The 16,261-nt window shown below is 33.5% G+C and overlaps 2 long non-coding RNA genes across 3 annotated transcripts; one reads left to right on the plus strand and one right to left on the minus strand.

Moving 5' to 3' along the window:
• Positions 1 to 525: 525 nt before the first annotated feature.
• Positions 526 to 14,374, minus strand: LOC127842523 (uncharacterized). 2 transcript variants are annotated; one of them, XR_008031683.1, is made up of 2 exons: positions 14,309 to 14,374; positions 526 to 1,196 (listed from the first exon to the last, which is right to left on the minus strand). It is a non-coding gene; the product is annotated as an uncharacterized LOC127842523 (long non-coding RNA). The 2 variants fall into 2 exon arrangements; XR_008031684.1 differs by lacking the exon at positions 14,309 to 14,374 and adding an exon at positions 12,668 to 12,742.
• Positions 3,780 to 7,615, plus strand: LOC127842521 (uncharacterized). The gene is made up of 4 exons (XR_008031681.1): positions 3,780 to 3,926; positions 4,632 to 4,688; positions 5,360 to 5,423; positions 5,978 to 7,615. It is a non-coding gene; the product is annotated as an uncharacterized LOC127842521 (long non-coding RNA).
• Positions 14,375 to 16,261: the final 1,887 nt, after the last annotated feature.

The raw sequence follows: 16,261 nt of genomic DNA on the forward strand, positions 1-16,261 counted from the left end.
TTACATAGTCGTAACTATGTGAACTGCCTGTAAATGAAATCAAAGACTATTTATTCATGTACATAACCTGCGCACAAAATCTAAGAAAAATACCCGCATCCTAACTTGAGTGATTGGGCCAGAAACCATATTGCTAGTTCTAGTTACGGTGAACTCGACCTGACTTGTCATTTTTGCACTCCCACGCTAAATTAGCAGGTAAACAGCCTCCACACACAGTTGAAGGAACATATCTGCATCCTGTATTGCATTCATTTAGCAGAAACTGTTATATAATAACAGTGATCTTGCCATGGACCCAACTGTCACAAAGTTCTAGGTACCCATGTAAGCTTGCGGAAGTTTCATCAAGATTAATGTCTTAAAGAAGTTTCTTATCAGCTTAATAGCTTTCTTGAAAAGGACGAGGAGAACCACTGTCTTAGCGAGAACTTAATGATAAGTCTCTCACAGCATTTCCACAATGCATGGCTTTTTATTGACTTAACAAGTATTCCACAGAAAAGATAACCAGACAGTTATTAATGCATTTCAGGTTGTTATTTGAATAAGTGGTAAATGGGAATTAAAAGAAAAACACAACAATCATGCAGGGCCCTTTTCTTCAATAGCAGTAAGAGAATAAACAGAATCACGTCTCAATATTAAATGTCGAGGTTCTGCCTGATTAATATTTGTTTCCATTGCTATATGTTTTCAATTAACTACTAGACCGGATACAGTGCTTTTTTTCAAAACTGTATATGCTATTGAGTTATAACAAAGAACTATAACAAACTAGATAAATAGTCAAACACGCAAAATGCTGTTTATTGTTTCAAACATAAGTTTCCGTCAGAACTCACAAGTACTTAACAGTATATACAGAGGGCTTTGAAACACATACAAATCCGTAACAACACGCAGTGTCACTCAGAGGCACTCGTATGTAACCTCCAGATATTTATAAGTATCACCACACGGGTCGCCCAATATTATTTTTTTGGCACTGAGGTGGCACAACTGCTTCCCTTGGCACAGTTTTTTCACGATTTCAGTGGAGGTTTTCGATTTACAGTTTGTCCGCTTGTTCGCGCGATGAGGGCAGATGTCTTTACGTGTACGACCGTATATGGCTGTATCAATTTCAAGGACCAGATCCTCTGGGCATGACAGATACATCGAAGAATGTTCACAAATTATTGAGCTCGAATACACTGAAAATGATGAAATAATGTTTTATATCCCAAGACTATGTTGTCAGTCACCATAAATAATGACCGCCAGGACATATTAGGCGTTTTAATATTTAAAGTAGTTGATGAGGTAAATGTTAAAATATAAGAAACATTGCCATGCGTGTTTATGAAATATTTAACTTTCATTTTAAATTTTAAATAATCATCTCAAAAAGTGTCTGTTTGGTTACTTTCTTTACAATATGTATGCACAAAATCACAACAACAACCATTATAACTGAAGTTATTTGCCAGAAACATTTTATCGATTTTTACCAATAGTGAATTTGAGCATCTTCCAAAAAATATCATCCCAAGCTAGTTTCATGTGATATGGCACTTAACTGCCTATTTTTGTTATATCGATTGACCTATCGTTAAGTTGAAATCAGTCGAAAACTATACACACGAGGTCAGGTTTAACTCTATCGCTAATGTTGAAGTGTTATTGGAATGTTTTCCCGCGTTATCTTCATAAAAACTTTTGAAGATTATCAAAATATTTTGTAGGTGAATGGCATTAACCAACGCTTTGAAAATCATTCAGTGTTTTTTCACAAATAGGGGAATGGTGGCGGGGCCCGTCCAAAGTGGAAAAACGCGTCGTTTTTTTAGGAAAAGGGGAAATTAAAAATTCACTCTTTTATATGTTATGATATTTATTATATGAATACATATGTATGTATGAATGTACTATTCACAGCTGAATTTCTCTGTCATTTTTCTTAAAGATATATCAATATTTTTTTCAACATTAGTTCCAGACAGTTCAGCTTTCATGCACAGTCTCAGTTTTCCTAGCCATTTTGAGTCTAATTGGGATTTTTTAATCGATAAAATGGCAAATTTGAGCATTTTTTATCAATAAAATGGCCAAAGTGGAATTTTTTATCAACAAATATTGACACAATATAGCCTAGATGCATCAGGTATTTTCCTGGCCATTTTGGGAAAAATGAAATTCATATGAAAAGTCCGCTGCATGATGTGGGAGAACTAATTTAATATAACTCTTTATAATAATTCAAAATCATATTAATTTGTTATATGCGTTGTTAGTTGTTTATGAAATTAATTTGAGATATGTTTTTATTATTCGAGAGTTCTTTCTAAAAAAAACTTTTTTTTAACTTCTGGAGGGGATTTTTTCTACAAAATTGGGGAAAAATATATACTATTTTTTGAGGGGAATGGGGCCGAATATCGGCCCAGAAATTGCCATAAAAAACACTGTCATTGATTTGGTTACCATTGCAACTTCAACAGAATTCTTGGCCTACAAATATACACACTGCCATGCAAATGAATATGTTTACCAACAGTGCACTGGTGTATTAAATCGTGTAGCCAAAATCTCAAAGTCGGTTAGTCCATGCTATTTATTAATAAAAAGATGTTCATTTAGCCTTCATAAGCATGAGAAGTATTTTGATATAATTGATTGTTTAAATATATTATTTTTTCAATAATTTACTTACTTAAATTTGTCTAAAAGGTAAAAGACCGCATGTAAATCTGTTTGCGAAGTTCAAATATTTGATTTTATTAACATGTAATTAAAAACAATCAATAGTGTTTCGGTGTTCTTAACAAGTGTTGAATTCAAGTGTCGATTGGTGAACTTGTAAGGTCGATAAAACAATGTAAAAATGAACAGTGAACTTTGATATAAATGTAGACTTTTTTTCTAAAAATACAGACTAAAACAATTATGTTTCGTTTATTGCCAAAGTAACGTTAAAAAATCACGGTCATGTGTACACATTGTAAAATCATTCCAATATTTAAACTGTTTCATACAGCGACTTGTTTTCTTTATCAAGGTAAATTGAACGCGTATGCGATAGCGGTTTTTGACGATATTTCTCGCGCGATTACTAACATTTTATTTAGTTTTATAATCTGTGTATTCATAAGCTTTAAATACCGTGTAATGATAAAAAATAATGAAGTTATTGATATGCCGAAATCGATTTTAAACTGGTATCGATGGGAAACTAATTATAATTGTTAACCAACATATTAAATCTTGTGTTAACTATTGCTTTTCTTATTCCGAATAGTTCAATTACGCTGATGGTTTACGGCCAGGAGAGGTTATGTCGCCACTATTGTTTTCAATATTTGTTGGAGATTAAAAGCTTTATTTGCAGTACATTATTGATGCAGGCTGAAGTATTGAATATCTTATTGTGATTTTGTTGCTGTTTCCTGATGATATTGCTATTTAAGGTAAAGCTCCTGATGAAACTCAGAAATATTTATATCTTTTGTATTCATATTCATTTATTATTGTACGTGGGGTATAAGTGTTACTATAGCGAAAACGAAAATAATGGTTGTTCAAAAACGTGGGGCGCTATTAGCAAACGAAAAATGGACCTATAATAGCCAACCAATTGAAGTTGTTGATGATTTTAACTAGCTATAGTCCAGTCAATCTGTAATTGTACCCACAACTAATTGCAACAGAAATAATTTTTCGATAATATTGTAGATAAATATCACCTCTTCAACATATCAAAAGCCTAGCAAAGTCTAGCCAGGGCAAACTACCGAAAAATGACTTTTAATATGACAGATTTTCATGGCATTAAATTACCACCGTAGAAGATAAAATGATCAGATGAAAGGTATACAAGCGTTCGCGCGATATGATGTGATCGTCTGCTTTTGATTATAGATCCTAGATTTAAGTCATTTTTGGAGGTAAGTTAAGATGTCTGTTGAATATTATTCTTTTCATCTTGGAAATTAATGTTTTTCTCCTAACAAATGCGTCAGTCATAGAAGGTTGCCTACGTAATAGACTACGTACCACTTTGTAATTAGTTTTCGTGGATGATGCAGGAACTTATAGTTTTCTTCAAATATGCAATAAAGTCAGCAGCAAACACACATTTTTACACAAATATACATATGTTGGCATCTAAGGAATGTTTGAAACGCACAAACAAATATGAAAAATAAGAGAGAAAAGATCGAGATTTTAATATTTTTTAAACTACGGAAGGCCATTTTTACCATAACGTTTTTGTTTTGGCCATTTGTACCATAACGTTTTCGTATTACTTCTTTTTTCCTATAACTTCTTAAGATATTCTACTGATTGAAACTGTTGAGAATGTTCTTACCTAATGTTAAAAAAGCTTTCAATTTTCCACATATTTGAATCATTTTAATGATTTCATGATGAATAATTATCAAATATAAAATAGAAATAATAAGTTATGGTCTTAAATGTACAATTCTAAACTATAAAAAATATAATCCGAAATATTGAGTTAAGCTATAAATCTTTCATTTAGTATTATTATAACAGAAAATCAAAAGCTGTTTATACTAAATAAGTTATTCTTTTTCACACATATCAAACTGTTATTTTCTTGAATACATGTGTTTGATTTATTACAGATGTTAGATCAACAATCAACGATGTCAAAGGTGTGGATTTAAAATTTCAAAAAAAAGGTATATATATATATTTATTTAAAAGTGTTTTTATTAATGATTCATATGCCATGACAAAATGCTACAGGATAATGTAAATTTATACAAACAAAAGATAGTGTGTTAAAAAAAAATCTGCCATACCATGTGAAGGAAAATAAGTACAGCTTTGATCAAACTTAAGTTTAATTTTTCCATTTCTGTTTCCTCTATTTTCTCAATATATGTTAAGTAACATTACTACTTAAAATCAACGAAAGTTTCGTACAATATTTCGTAAAATAAACTTAACCAATTACCGGTAAACGTCTGTGTTTCTTCTGGCAATTGCCGATATTTCAACGCCAGATTTGGTCTGGTAAAATAGATGTTTGTAGATACAAAATGCTCGTTGTTTTTTCCATTTTAATTTCAACGATATCTATTCATACGACACATGAACACTAACATTGTGCTTGTGTGTATTATGAATATATATTAAAATGGAATTTATTGTGTCACAAATAAATAAAAACGAGCATCTTGTATCTACAAGAATCTATGTTATCATACCACATCTAGCGTTGAAATCGTGGCTATTGCTATAAGGAACACAGATTGTTTAGGTGTTAATTTTATTTTAAGAAAGACTTTACGAAATTTTGGTTGATTTTGAGCGTTATAGAGACTTTAATTTGTTTCATCTATTACAGATGCTAATATGGAACTGCCAAACAATCTGATCAGCACCAAACCTGCTGCAGCTGCATCGGAAAGGTAATAGCCATTTATGCTACACGCAACGCTAGTAAATACTCAACATTTACAGCTTGCAGTTGAAGGCAATATTAAATAATTCATTTTTCAAAAGCATCAATGACAAACATATTAATAAATTAACCCCACAGTACAGTCAAACTATCAATGAGTGCAAACAAAATTTACTACAGGACTCATACTGGAACTGTGAACATTTGTACATAGTACACAAATAACATTGCGTGAATATCAACTATTGTTATTTCTGGAAAAAAAATAAACACAATTTTGCGTGAATATCGATAATTGTTGTTTCTTAAAAACAGCTTTTTTATAAACATAAAGTTCAACAATGTATTAACTTGTATTCTGAAATACACAATATGTATGAAAATATAAACCCTTCATTCTATTCAACGCTTTTGATCTGCAGCAGACGGCTTTAAAATCCATTGTGTCAAATGAAGAAATTGCTTGTTATGAGCAAATGGTCCTTTTGTCACAATTGGGAATGTCACAAAAGACTGTTCTGTCTAATGGTTGAAACAGCATGTATTCATATATTCTTTCAGCAATACCTGCCTGATGCCAATCACTTGCAGATGACCAAGATCATGTTAAGTTACGCCAGAAAGGGAGTGATAGCATAAATGCTGCCAGCAAAGTTCGCTTGGACAATACTACTTCGCTACCCGGACAGACAGTTCATGTACATTTTGCGGAAAGATTATTGTAACCCAATTCGAATCACGCTATCCTTAAATAAAAAGCCAACACAGACTGTATTATCTTCATCATTACGATCTAACACTGAACGATTAAACTTCAGTACAAATTTTCTATTTTGTGCTCAACGTGCCAATTTTTTTGGAAGAAAATGAGGCTATAATGCATACCATGTTAGAACAGTTGAATTAAAAAATAACATATAACAAATATGTATCGTTAAGGATGACAAATGGGGTTCAGATATTAAAAGCAGATTGGAAACTATACATGACTTAGCGGCTGCTGATGCTATATACCATATGTCATGCAGCGTAAATTTTAGGACAGGTAAAAATATACCACAGCCAGGCAATGAAAAAGGAAAGAAGTGTGGAAGACCAGTGAACATGGCACAGGAATTTGCTTTCCAGGAAATAGCAAAGTTCCTGATTGAAAATGATGACAAACAAATAACACTAAAAGACCTTGTTGACAAAATGGTAGAACTATGTGTAGAACTATCCTATACATCAACGCATATGAAGAAGAGATTACTAGAGCATTTTGGGTCCTCTATTGTCATCACAGAATTAAATGGAAAGCAGAATGTAATCACATTTAGAAACACTGCATCATCAATTCTTCATTCATTTTACCAAAAGTCTAGTAGCGATTCCGATGCTTATAAAATTGAAATAATAAAAACAGCAGCACAACTATTGCTAACTGATATAAAGGATTTTAAAGCAACAAAATTGTCTCACCCTGACTATGCTGATCTTATGTCTACACAGGCAAATATTGACTACATTCCGGATAGTTTAAAAACATTTTTTAGAGAAATTTTCAGCGAGAAAAAGGCAGATGTTAAGATTGCCTCTATTGGACAGGCCATTATCCAAGCAGCAAGACCAAAGGTGTTGATTCCTTCTCTACAGATTGGCTTAGCAGTACAAATGAAAGAAGAGGTTAAGCTGATAGATATGATATTAGCTCCACCTGGAGAAGAAAAATCACTATATGTGCTTGCAGTTTTGAGCAGTTTTGAGACGTACAGGTTATCTTTGTATTATACTCGAATGTAAAATATGGTATAATAGAAGTGTTTTGATTTTAAGTGTTAACATTATAATACTTAAGTTATGCGTTATTTTAAGCTAATGACAATGCAACCAATCTTAGTTTAATTTTATTTCAACATGCCGTAATATATTGGCATGATTTAATAGTAGCACGTATTTAATGGGTGGGTGGGGTAAGTTTACCCCTATAAATACACAATTTACAGGAGTAAATATGTTAAGAAACTTCATGATACACTTAGGAAATAGAAAAATAATACTGTTTTCATAACTGATGTATTACTGAATACTGTTTTTGTCGGGTGGTTTGCCCGAAATGTGTTGTTTTAATAGAAAATGGAAAATATACTTTATTTAAAAAAACATCCGCGAGGGGCATAAATAAAATGAAGTTTTAACAGGTTTGTCCTGGAAATATTTCGCTAGACTTTTTTTCTGTCATCTGTTATACGTCATAGATGATTTTACACGTGAAACCGTTTCTGTTGCAATTAGTTGATGGTTAGGTGCTTTTTTTTCATAGGATGACTGGACTACTAGGCACTGTATTTAATTACACTTGGAACTTTTGTAAAACATTGAACATATCAATGCAAAGGCATTAAAATCCTCAAATATTATATTTTGCAAATGCAACGGCTTCGACCGTTTACACAAAATATTTGTCAACTATGCATTTGTTACACCATTACTTAACTATTCTTGTGAAGTTATACCAAATCAAAGGAGCTAGAAAGAATTTACCTTAAATTTTGTGAACAACTATTACGATTTAAGGTAGTGCACCTCTAATGGGCACATATCCAAATATAATCTAATTAATTATTTTCTTAATCAGCATCATTTCACTGAACTACATGCAAATTTGTAGGTAGGCTTTCCATGCTTTTTAAAAAAATATACCGATTTTTTCAAAACCAACCCCACGCTCGGCTTTAGTCCAGTTTATTTTCACCCCTGGGGTATATAAAAGTTCCATAATTCATTCAAATTTCCAAATATGGGCATGCAGTTGGTGTGTACAGATGCTGTAAAGGTGTTTAAAGTTTAAACAAGATGAAATAAGTATTCTTTTACAGACATTTATTTTTTACAAATTTTTATCTATGGAAGAGCACCATGAAATGTAAGTGATTTCAGCCAAGTAAAAATTGGGTCGGTTAAAAACAAAGTGTCATAAAATTCAAAATAGTATCATTTAAGTCATATTTTAAACTTAGTTTTTATAGAAACACTATATACAGCAAAAATACCAAGAACTAGACAGATTTACCGTTTACTTTTTGAAATAAAAATAAAAATGCAACATGCATGGTTCGTATTTTCAACAGTAAATCACCCAATTTCGCCATAACGTTGTTTTAATTTTAATAATTGAAAAATGTGCATAAAAATTGCAACATATTTAACAATAAATATAGCTTATATGCCATATTAAATCAAATTACGTTAGAAAATAAATAAAACGCGTCGCAAAAAAGTATACGTCGTCGGCAGGATTCGAACCTGCGCGGGAATATCCCAAAAGATTTCTAGTCTATCGCCTTAACCTTAACCACTAGGCTACGGCACCTTATAGTAGGCTCTTCAACCTTCGAAGAAATCGCGGGAAATCATTAGAGGTGCACTACCTTAAAAGCAATACTCGTTCTGCTGCAGTCGTTGGTGAGCTGGGCAGATGTACTGTTTAATATCCATAGATACATAAGAATAATAAAATATTGGTTTAAAATCAAAGACAACGACACTATTATATTAAATGTTGTTTATAAAGAGTCTTTTAAAGACTGTATTAACGGGAAGAGAAATTGGGTAACAAATGTTAAAAAATCTCTTAAATGATCATGGGTTTGCATACGTGTTTGAAAATTATCAGTATGTTAACAAAAACGTATTCCTATCTGGATTTAAATGCAGAGTCAAAGATTGATTTAAAAAAGATTGTGAACACTCACTTTGATGTCCTTTTTAATGTTGTACAAAGAATTTGTAAATAACGTTTAAATATGAAAAATATCTTGATGTCTTACCTAAAAGTCTCTATTTATGTCCCTCAGTCTATACTGGGGAACATATTGTTTTTACCCTGTATGTTGGTTTGTTTTTTTGGATTGTTTGCGTCAAACTTTAACATTTGCCATAACGTTTGCAATATTGAAGATAGCAACTTAATATTTTGCATGCATGTGTATCTCATGGAGCTGCACATTTTAAGTGGTGAAAGGTAAATGTCATCCTTCAAGGTCAAAGATATGGAGGACATAGTATTTCACAAACACATCTTGTTTTAATATATTGTTTTTATATGTCTAGTCATCTATTGATTTAAGAATCCAAACAGGTAGGTTCAGTACTAAACGCATTGCTAGGGAAGAAAGATATTGTAGCTCACGTGATTTAGACGAATATCATTTAATGTTAATATACCTTGTTATAGCGATATCAGGAAAAATACATAAAATCTTATTATTTGAAACGACCTGCTTATAGCAGACATTTTTACCAAAACAAACACTGGCTAGTCACACAAGTTATAAGACACTTCATTTAAAAAAAAAAAAAAAAAAAAAATATTTTTTTGTTTTTTGTTTTTTTGTTTTGGAAATTGGGGAAAAAAATAATTTCGGTTTGGGATCGGGTCCGTTTGCTTTGGAAGTGCCTCCGTTTTCCGGAGGCGCAGACAGTGCTGAAAAAACCCTGTAATTTATATGATTTTGAATTATTATAAAAGAGTTATATCAAATTAGTTTTCTCCAATCCAGTGGACTTTTCACATGAATTGCATTTATTTCCATAAATGGCCAGGAAAAGGTCTGATGTATCTATATTGTGTCAATTTTTGTTGATAAAAACATTCCAATTTGGTACATTTTATTCATACAAAATTCACAAATTTGCCATTTTATGGATTTAAAAAATCCCAATTAGACTCAAAATGGCTAGGACAACTGAGATTGAATGTGCAGAAAGGCTGACCTGTCTGCAACTAATGTTGAAAAAAATCATTGATATATATATTATATTTAAGAAAAAGGACAGACACATTAAGCTGTGAATATTACAAAATCATTGATATATATATTTACGAAAAAGGACAGAGACATTAAGCTGTGAACATTACAATGTAATATTCACAGCTTAATGTCTCTGTCCTTTTTCTTAAATATATATCAGTGATGTTTTCAACATTAGTTTCAAACAGTTCAGCCTTCCTGCATTTGTACATTCTTGTGTATTCATATTATAATTTAAATTACATATAAAAGAGTGAATTTTTAATTTTCCCCTTTTCCTATAAAACGACGCGTTTTCCCTTTTGGACGGGCCCCGCCACCATTCCGCAATAGGTGAAAAAACACTGCTATCGATTGGCGATGATAAAAAGCCGAAAGACAGTTCGAAAATGAACCAACAACAAGATTAGAATATCAGTGAAACTGATGGATGCTCCCCGATGATGCGCTTTGTCAATCTATGTGTTAATAACCACCTAAAAATCTATTATTAGCCTCGGTGACCTTCACCTTGACCCCAGTGACCTCAAACCTCATCAAAGGGTAGAGGTCTATGCAAGGTACCTACATGCCAAATATGAAAGAGATCGGTAAAGTATTGAAGGCGCTATGAGAAACTGTAAAAAAAGTGTGACGGAAATCTATTATTAGCCTCGGTGACCTTGACCTTGAACCCAGTGACCTCAAACCTCATCAAAAGGTAGAGGTCCATGCAAGGTACCTACATGACAAATATAAAAGAGATCGGTTAAGTATTGAAGGCGCTATGAGAAACTGTAACAAGTGTGACGGAAAATCTATTATTATTAGCCTTGGTGACCTTGACCTTGAACCCAGTGGCCTCAAACCTCATCAAAAGGTAGAGGACGATGCAAGGTACCTACATGCCAAATATGTAAGAGATCGGTAAAATAGTGAAGGCGCTATGAGAAACTGTAACAAAAGTGTGATGGAATATCTTTTCTTAGCCTCAGTGACCTTGACCCTAGTGACCTCAAACCTCATTAAAAGGTAGAGGTCCATGCAAGGTACCTACATGCCAAATATGTAAGAGATCGGTAAAATAGTGAAGGCGCTATGAGAAACTGTAACAAAAGTGTGACGTACGGTAGTACGGAAGGACAAATAATGTGGCAACTATATGCTCCGCCGAAATTTTATTTCGGGGAGCATAAACATCAATTTACGTATTTCCGAGGTAAATGTTTACATGTCGTGACACCGCCTAGATTACTTCCCATAATAATCCGACAATGTCACATTCATAACTAAATTCAGTGTTCAGTTCCAGAAGGCCAGATTTTAGGGCCTTCATTTGAGCCGCGTTCTGAGAAAACGGGGCTTAATGCATGTGCGTGAAGTGTCGTCCCAGATTAGCATGTGCTGTGCAGTCCGCACAGGCTAATCAGGGACGAAACTTTCGCCAAAATTTGATTTTTGCTAAGAAGAGACTTCATTTTAACGAAAATGTCATAAAAACGGAAAGTGTCTTCCCTGATTAGCCTGTGCGGACTGCACAGGCTAATCTGGGATGACGCTTTACACACATGCATTATGCCTAGTTTTCTTAGAACGCGACTCATTTTCATCACATTCACGCGCTTGTGCAGGCTTCCTGAAAAATCCCAAAAAGTGCCTGTCAACCGGACAGGCTGATGGAAAATTTAGCCTGTCCGGACAAAAAATCACCTGACCAAAAAGCGTGAGTTTTTAACTGAAGAATTAAGTAAATTAAAACCTATATTTATTGCTATGTGCACCATATAAGTACACTCAATAAAGTAAATCAAAATACGTGTGTGTGCTAGTGATTACAATGTATGATGGACAACAGCTTTAAATTGTAGTCAGACTCAAAACAAAATCACACAGCACGATTGGTGTTGCCATTGAAGAACTTTAGCAACTACATTTATTTTCAGGTGTAGTTTTTTGTTATAACCTTTGTAATTAGATAGATGGTAATATGTCGGACCAATAAAATTGACCTTTTTGAAAAAAACGACGTTTCAAAGGGAGAGCACTCTTAAGAACTAGTGACGCGTTAGTGTTCTTACTGACAAAAAGGCTTGAAATTCACAAAAAGAGTGATTCTAATGTGTGTTTTTTTCGATCTTTTGGCAAGTATTCAGTCAAATCCAAACTAGGCAAATATTTACTGGACTGTAGGTCCTATAAAATGGGAAAAAATACAGGACCTCCTCTTTTTTTATAGGACCTGCTGGCAACAGAATATAATAGTAAAATAACTTGTTTTCATTGCTGGGATCAAGGTGTTTATGATATAAAATGATAAAATTATTGAATAGCTATTAATTTTAAGGTCACACATTTGTATCTGACGTTTAATAATAATACCGGGTACACACCATACATGTAGCTAGTCTTGTTTAGTTTAAATATTATTTTTTTAATGCTGAACGCATGTTAACAGTAAATATAAACAGGAATCGCTTACAGGAATATCTTAATTTTATAAGAGCAATTTCCAAAACAAAAGTCGCTGATACTTGTTTAACTAAGCTACGCTTAGTGTGCATGTCAGGTATGAGTCTGGTCAAAACAGCCTAAACCGACAACGGCCTCGATAAATGACAACCGGCCTGTTTCACGCATGGACATTGATAGCCAAGATAATAACGGTTTGAATGACAATGATCATTATTATACATTACTATTGCTGTTAAAACTACACAAATTGATATCTGCATCATTTAAATTGTAATAATCAGATTTATGATTATCTTTTTTAAGCGACTAGGCGGTCATGGATTTGGACCGTCCTGACCCACATTAGTAAGATGCACATAAATAGACCAATCAGGTGCCCTCTGAAAATTCCGTCAGCAGAAAGAGCATTGGTACGGAAAAGCACGTGTATTAAGACGCTATTGCTATTTTTGCACCTCAGAAAATTTTCAGTGCCATAAACAAACCTATACAAACCTATGAATTCGTTGTTTGTTTTTTTACCGGGCAATCGGTCCTGTAAATTTGACAGACAGGCCGGACCTTACACAATTTTACAGGACATGTCCGTCGGTCCGTCCATGTTTGGCCAAGACTGAGTATTAGACTTTTCTTTATTAAGTCATATTTTTTTGGCCTGTCACAAGGACCGGCGATAATAGAAACTTCGCCGGGCCGTAAAGAATTTTGCCGGACAAGACCGGCGGTCCTGCCTTTTCAGGAAGCATGTTGTGTATTGCAATAAACAATATCAAAGATTGACGGGACGGGTTTACGGCAGAGCTGTTTGTTTTGACCTGGGAGTGGCTCAATAAGAGTTGTCTGGTGTTTCATAATGTTCTCTTTTTACACGTACCGAATTCAGATTTTTTTAATTAATTAGCAAAGTAAATTTTGAAAAAAAAAATCCACCATTTTGGGAACGGGGCCGGGTCCCTTTGAATTGGGAAAATTCGCGGCGTTTTGACTAAAATTGGGAAATTAAGTGTTGTTGCTGTTGTGCTAAAAATGTTTCAAATTGAGAATAGAAGTTTTTTTCAGTGTTATTTTTAATAAGGTTTAACTGATATGGCTGGATGGGAGAGTAACACCACTTTGAAATCTAAAACAAGATGTGTTTGTGAAACACTATGTCCCCATATATTTGGCCTTGAAGGTTGACCCTGACCTTTACCTTTCAACACTCAAAATGTGCAGCTCCATGAGACACACATGCATGCCAAATATCAAGTTAGTATCTTCAATTTTGCAAAAGTGTACATTAAATGAGCGATTTTGACCCATTTATTTGACCTTTGACCTTGACCTTTCAGCACTCAAAATGTGCATCTCCATGAGATACACATGCATGCTAAATATGAAGTTGCTTCAATATTGCAATTTGCCAAAAAATATGGCATATGTTAAAGTATGACGCAAACAAACCAACAGACAGGGCAAATACAATATGTCTCCCACTATAGTGGTGGGGGACATAAAAAAAATTGAAACCTTTCAATTTGGGATATTTAGGTCCCGTTGGGGAAAATATATACATTTTTCATTTAGAATCATAATATGATTGCGTATTGAATTGAATTGAGGATAAAGGAGGCTGTTGTGCTGGTACTGCACCTTCAGCGATACATACCTTGGCTTATGCACACTGCGTACACGAGACACCAAGCGAATAAGTAGACAGCTCGCATGGTTGCCTGCAAAACATAGTAAAACAAGTGATTAGAATAGTCAAATTGAAAAGATTATGCAAAATAATCATACGCTAATAAAGAAAAGACTTACTCGGACATAAATTGAATTTAGCAGTAGCAGGGCCTTTTTTCTTTATTTGGGGAAAGTTGCTGGCCTTCCATGTTGCGGGGGGGGGGGGGGGGGGACTGAAACTTGGGCGAAATTGCATCATTTTAAAGATATTCTTTTGTGCGAGGGGCCTATATAAAGCCCTTGTTAAATGGGGGGAAAAAGCCCTGAGTCGCCTAGGAAGATTAACAATAGAATGGTACTGAGCATGTATTGACATTTATTGTAAAATATTATCTGAATGTGCTGCAAATTGTTTAATTTGATATTACCCCAGGGCCTTTTCAGTTTAATATTCATTTAGCGCATATTATGCGCTTAATAAATAAATATCTGGAAAATTTCCAAGTTACGTGTGATTTTTTAAAATTATCATATGAATTGTATTTTTGTAACAATGTAATTGTTCGTTAAAACCTTATATCCCATAAAATAAATGTTGATATGGCACCATTTAACAGGTGTTCTGAAATATACTGTCCGAGTTGTCAATATCCCCTTCCGGACAAGCAATTTTTGAATGCTGGCTTGTCCAGGGACAAGAATAATTTCCGTGGTTAATTTTTTTCTAGAACGGAATTACTATATTTTCCGAAAATCAAAGTTTATTAAAATAGCAGCTAAGCTTATGAATGATCCACACTTTTTCAACTGGAGGTAGGTTATTTTTCCGATAATTATTATTTAATGTTATATTTTCCGATAATTATTATAATACCCGCAAGGGGAGTTAGACAGTATAGATAGATAGATAGATAGATAGATAGATAGATAGATAGATAGATAGATAGATAGATAGATAGATAGATAGATAGATAGATAGATAGATAGATAGATAGATAGATAGATAGATAGATAGATAGATAGACTGATAGATAGATAGATAGATAGATAGATAGATAGATAGATAGATAGATAGATAGATAGATAGATAGATAGATATATAGATAGATAGATATATAGATAGATAGATAGATAGATAAATATATAGATCGATCGATAGATCGATAGATCGATAGATAGATAGATAGATAGATAGATAGATAGATAGATAGATAGATAGATAGATAGATAGATAGATAGATAGATAGATAGATAGATAGATAGATAGATAGATAGATAGATAGATAGATAGATAGATAGATAGATAGATAGATAGATAGATAGATGTAGTAAACCAGTCCACGAGTATATAGCAACAGCCAATCACGCATATTAAGATAACATTTTTAGTAGAGAAACCAGTGCACATGTGTATAGCAACAGCCAATCACGCATTAGTTAAAAAATTTCGTACATTGCAAATAGCCGCATACATGTTCTTCCGACCAGCATTCGATTTTTTTAAAATTAAAACCACTTCAACGTCAAGTCATGACGCTTATCAGACCAATGATAAAATCAGTTCGGCGTCGGAAAAGAAGAGAAAAGTCAAGTATGAATATGATAAAGCATACGACGCCAAGCGAAAACAAGAATTTGATTAGTCTTGGCTAATTGATTTTCCTTGGCTTGAAAACGTTGCCGGTGTGTCACCGTGTGTGTAAATGTAAACTTTGTAAGGAGTTAGCGGATGATTATATACTTAGTATTAGCGGAGATTATTTTATTTCAAGTGAATTTTCTAGTCATGTTGAGATTATTAAATATCCAAGATGGCAGGCTTGGCGAAATTGGAAAAACTTAGAATGCAGTTGCCGATTTTGTAACCAGTTGGATTTGCTAATTGTACGTAACAAACTTATTGCTAACATCAAAACAATGAGGGATTTCATTTTCATGA

Source organism: Dreissena polymorpha, chromosome 8 (genome assembly GCF_020536995.1).
Source record: "Dreissena polymorpha isolate Duluth1 chromosome 8, UMN_Dpol_1.0, whole genome shotgun sequence".
In the NCBI taxonomy this organism is placed as follows: domain Eukaryota; kingdom Metazoa; phylum Mollusca; class Bivalvia; order Myida; family Dreissenidae; genus Dreissena; species Dreissena polymorpha.